We start from the raw sequence: 5,576 nt of genomic DNA, 5'->3' as shown, positions 1-5,576 counted from the left end.
ACTTGTACTCCCATGAGACAGGATGTCTAGCCTCCAAATATATATATATATATACTTTGTATAAGTGATGTAGAGGTGAGTCATAAACTCTTTGCCTTTCTGTGAAAGGTTTCTTTCCTTTAGATTACTAACCTATAGATGCATCTGTGTTGTTATTGGATTTCTTTCTTTTCTAAGTCAGATTGTGTCCTACTATCCATATGGTCCACATTTTCTTTATGTATTCATGTGTTTATGGACAATAGTTCTCTGCCACCTCTGAGTTTCTCTGTGTTTGGGTCCAGATATTTGCTTTTTATAACCTGCCCCTGCTGTCACCTTAAATTGTATCAGTTAGAACAACAGGGATAACTACATTAGAACTTGAAGAAAGTGAATGTTGTTAATATATGTTTTGTTCTTCTATTTGGTTTTAGTTAAATTTCTATAAACTCACACTACTAAAATATTAATTTTAGATACTATAATTTTCTTGCTATAATTTTATGTATTGTGAAGGCATGGCACATTCATCTCTTTTTAAAAAAGATTAATATTCTTTTTGTATTTGAGAGTCTGTATGTTTGTATACGGAGAATGTGTACCTGGTGCTCATGGAGGCCAGAAGAGGCCATCTGATCCCATGGAACAGGAGTTATGGTTGTTTGTGAGCCATCACATGAGTATGGGGAATCAGACTATGTGCTTCAGAAGACAAGAGCTCTTAAGTCTGAACAATCCTTACAGTCCCAAAGTTGTATATTGGAAAGTTGAGGAGAAAGGAGGCTTCAAGATAAAGCTAAATGAGTTAAATTAAACTTCAGGCGAGATGTTTATTAACAGGAGAACAGAAATCAAATAAGAAAAGTGAAATGACTGTTCTTTATGGGTTCCATGGGCAAAGGAAGTCCTACACTGGGAGAGAGCAGTCCATATGAGATCTGTGTTGCATGATGAATTCCAGGCAACCTCTTATTCCTGGGCAAAGGAAAACATTTGGCTGTTAGTGAGCAGCAAAAAAAGGAGAATCTGCAGGGATTGCAAGTGGCCTGTCAGCTCTTTGAGGGAGCATACTATAGGTATTCTACACTTATAGTGACCTGAAGGGAATTGGCACCCAGGTCATGCCTGAAAGTGAACAGCTGAGGATTTGCTTTCCCAGATTCTTGCTCTCATGGCTTGGTAGAGGGAGGACTAGCTTTTTATTATCTTGAAGTGATGAGGATATTTTTTAATTGGGATTAAGAGGTGCAATGTGTGTTTGGGACCTCCTAACATCAGTTGTTATTGATTGACTGAAGACAGTACTATCTTTGTTTAATTATCTTGTAATGTAGGCTAGCTATGGATATTCTGTCATGTCTCACCTATATGGATAAGTTATATTATCACTTTTCCATAAACTACTCTTAGTAAGAGTGTCCACATAGAAATCTATTCTCTCTCTCTCTCTCCCTCTCTCTCCCCCTTCGTGTGTGTGTGTGTGTGTGTGTGTGTGTGTGTGTGTATACATAGTAGGTGTGAGGTGCATTTGTATGTGTGTGGTGTGTGAAGTTACACATTCACAGAGGCTAGAGAAAGACATTGGCTGTTCTGCTCTCTCACTCCACGTTATTCCCTTAGATGGGGTTTCTCACTAATCTCAGAGCCAGGCTGGGGTCACGAACTTCAGTGATTCTCCTGTCTTGATCTTCTTACCTACAGCACTGTGGTTATAGGCATGTGTAGCCATGCTTGACTTTTAAATGAGTGATGGGGATTCACACTGAAGTCCTCGTGTTTGCATCTAAAGTCAAACATGACAGAACACACTAGTGGCAACTTGGAAAGCAGAGAAAGAATTCTCAGTGGCTTGCTGACAAGCTAGTCCAGACTCTCTAACAGTGAACAAGAAGAGACACCCTGTCTCAAACAAGGAAGAAGGTACAGGCTAACATGACTGTCACACATATACTGTAGCAAACATGTGTCCCCCATATACCCACACGTAGAAAAAATAGAAGACACATAGAGTTAAAGATGTAAGAGCTAAATGAGGGTGTGGATGCTGCTATAGTTTGTATAAGGAGGATTCTGGATTTTTCAGTCAGAATAGCTTAGAGCAGGTGACAATCACCATCTATGAGTGTACTTTTATTTGGCAATAAGTCACAGGCAAAGCTTAATGTCTAAGCATTAGTCATTGCTGCCTGAGGCCTCATGTGGGTGGAAAAGCACTCGCATATATGCAAGTGGATGAGCAAGCTAGCCTCTCTGCTTCCTGACATCTCTTCCCACTCAGTGACTATTCCCACTGTTAGATTTATGAATCAGAAAATGAAAGAAAAAGTGGTCTGTGACTTATGGACATTTCAAAAAATATGTAAGTTTTATGTATTTGATAAGCTTGGCAGAATTAGTGATGAAATACATCCTAAGGATACAGTGAAGACAAATTTATCTTCAAGATGAATGATTAGAAACTACATGATGAGCATGCTAAGTCACATACTTCAAAGCTTCAATTTTGTGAATTCTAAAATTTTATACTTCAGTTTGAATGTTTTCATCAAAAAGGGTTTCACTATGACATTTAATACCTCCATACAAATATTTTTAAATATTTATTTATATCTTAGCTATGTGTATGCCTGTGTGTCTGTCTGGTGTGGGAGATATATGCATGTAGGTGCAGTTGCCCTTGGAGGCCAGGAGACAGTGCCAGATCCGTTGAAACCGAAGTTATAGGTTGTGAGTTGTCCAGTATGAGTGGAACCAAGTACTGCACTATGTGAAAGCAGTAAGTTTTCTGAACTGATAAGCCATATCTCCAGCCCCTACACCCTAATATTTTACTCCTATCTATCCCGCCATTACCCTCTATTCTAACAACTACCATACCTTCCTCTTGGCCACCTGTCTTTCTTCAAATAGTCTCCCTCTGCTTTAATGTCACACATGCGCACACACACACACACACACACACACACACACACAAACACACAAACACACAAACATATTTAAGTACTGCATATGAGAGAAAACATGCAATATTTATCTTTTCCCTCTTTACCATTTTGTTCCCACTCCTATTTACCCCATTTGTCTCCTTCTTTGCCCACAGAGTCTCCCATCTAATTTCCTATTATTCATCTATCTATCTGTCTGTCTGTCTAACCATTTAAACTTTGATTTGCATGTGAGAGAGCTCATGCCACATTATCCTTTTAAGTCTGGTTCATTTGACTTTACATGATGATTTCTGGTTTAATCCATCTTAAATAAAAAAGAACAACTTCATCCTTCTTTACGGTTGAGTATAAAGCACATATGCACATGTGGTGCCTTTGTTCTCACCATTTGTCTGTTGCGATATCAAGGATGGTCCCCTATCTTGGTTATGCTGAATAGTTCAGCAGTAAATACAGATATACAGGTACCTGTGTGATGTTCTGTATTAGTGACCATTCTCATTGCTGTTGTCTAAACACTGACAAGGCTTAGGAAGGGTGTCTTTTGGTTTAAAGTTTCAAGATTCAGTCCATCGTGGTGGGGAAGCCATGGTGACAGTTGGTCACATTGCATCCACAGTCAGGAAACAGAGAAAGAGATGGTGTTGATACCCCATTCAGTCTCTCTTTTTCAGTCCTGGACCCCAGTTCATGGAGTGTTACCCACATTCCAGATGGCTTTTTCAGTCATAGTTAAAACTCTCCGGAAAAACTTTCACAGGCATACCTTAAAGGTGTGTGTCCTAGATGTTTTATGAGCATTTTTGTTAATAATCAAGATTGTTATACATGTTGATCTAGATGATTGTAGGTATATGCATGAGTGGTAGAGTTCATCCTGAATACCTTACGATTTTTTTTATTATTGCTTGGTATTTATGTGGCTATACAAATCAGATCTGAAGATGGGCATGGTGGTGCACACCTGTAATCTCAGCACTCAGGGAGGCAGGGACAGGTGCATCTCTGTGAGTTCAAGGCCAGCCTGGTCTACAAAGCAAACAGAGGACATCCAAGGCTACACAGAGTAACCTTGTTTCGAAAAAAATCAGACCTGTGTTTAACAAGATGCTAAGATGTAGCTGAGGCGGGAACATCAAGCAAATGACGATTGTGTGTGTAGTCCAATGTTAGAGCCAGAAGAACAGAATTAATGTCGCTATTCCATTACACAGGGGGTTGTTTTACTGAAAATATCATATTATGTAATTCAGAATAACCAGGAGAAAAAGTTAATGCTTTTTTCAAAAAGAAATAATAAATGTTTTCAATGACGAATAACCTGTAGACTCACTTGATCAATACACAATATATAGCTGTGCCCAGGCATCACACTCTATCCCACAAAGATGGACAGTTATTATTTGTCAAAAACTACCAAGCAGAATGCTTCATAAATTTTAGTCTTCCTCCAAGTGAAAAAAAAAACAAAAAACAAAAAACTACCGAATCGAGTTTATGAACTAATATATTTGATTGATTTTCCTGGCCTGCTTTACAGTTTTGTTCCTGTTCCTTAATGTAGACATTTTCCAAAGAAATGCATTTTTCTTCTTACTTCTTTTTTCCTCCATTTTATCCTTAGATGAACTTCCTCCCAAGACTTCTAATATCCTAGTTGTTTCCCCAGTTTTTGCCTGTAATTAACCAGTTTAAGACAAGGCAGAAAACCGAGGAGCTGCAGTTCTAGTAAGACCCTGCCAAAGTAGTTAGATCTGTGTCCATGTAGCAGGTTAGCAGGCTCACTTTCCCTTCTGCTTTACTTGGCGAAATAGAGACATGAGAGGAGAAGAAAGCTGTTTGAGTCCTTGGAGTAAAAAGAGCAAACTCACCTCCCTGCCTTCTAGGTGATATTTCTAGATGATACCAGACTGGCTCCTGTAAGATGTGTCAGTTCAGCTAATTTAGAAAAAGTCTTTTCCAAATGGTTAGCAAGAAGCTGAGCAAAGAGGAGGCCGTACTAGACGTTTTATTCATATGAATTTCAAATCAGGCAAAACAGTCAAAATAGAACTTTCTACTGCAGTTAAGGCAAAAAAGAATTTTAATGGGATTTTTGAGGTGTTACTATTGTCCTGTTGCTTGATTCAGTATTAGTCAAATGTGCAAAAATACCTTGTGAGAACTGAATAGATTATTCATTTGTATGGTGTTATGAATGAGAACTGTCTCCCATTTGAACACTTGGTCAAAGTTGTTGGTGTTACATGGAAAGATTATGGGAAGGTGGAGTTTTGCTGGAGGAAGTATGTTACTAGGAGTGGTTTTTAACAGTAAAAAGCCTCATTTCACTTGTAGTTCATTGTCTGCTTCATGCTTACGGTTGAGATGTGTTATCTCAGCTCCCGTGGTTTAAATGGAAGATAATATATTCATCCACTTGAGGTTTGATGGACAAGTGGATTACTTTCGTGTGTGTGTGTGTGTGTGTGTGTGTGTGTGTGTGTGTGTGTGTGTAGCGAGTAAGGCTATCATGAGCATACGGTATGTACCTTTTGGTGAACATATGTGAGCCTTTGTTCTGAGTAGATTGCTAGGAATGAAATTGTTATATGGTAAGAAGTGCTTATATTTGGCTTAATGAGGTACTGCTCAACAATTCTACAA

The sequence above is a fragment of the Psammomys obesus genome, unplaced genomic scaffold, assembly GCF_907164565.1.
Source record: "Psammomys obesus unplaced genomic scaffold, mPsaObe1.curated_primary_1811, whole genome shotgun sequence".
Lineage (NCBI taxonomy): Eukaryota > Metazoa > Chordata > Mammalia > Rodentia > Muridae > Psammomys > Psammomys obesus.
Note: the sequence above shows the minus strand (reverse complement) of the source record.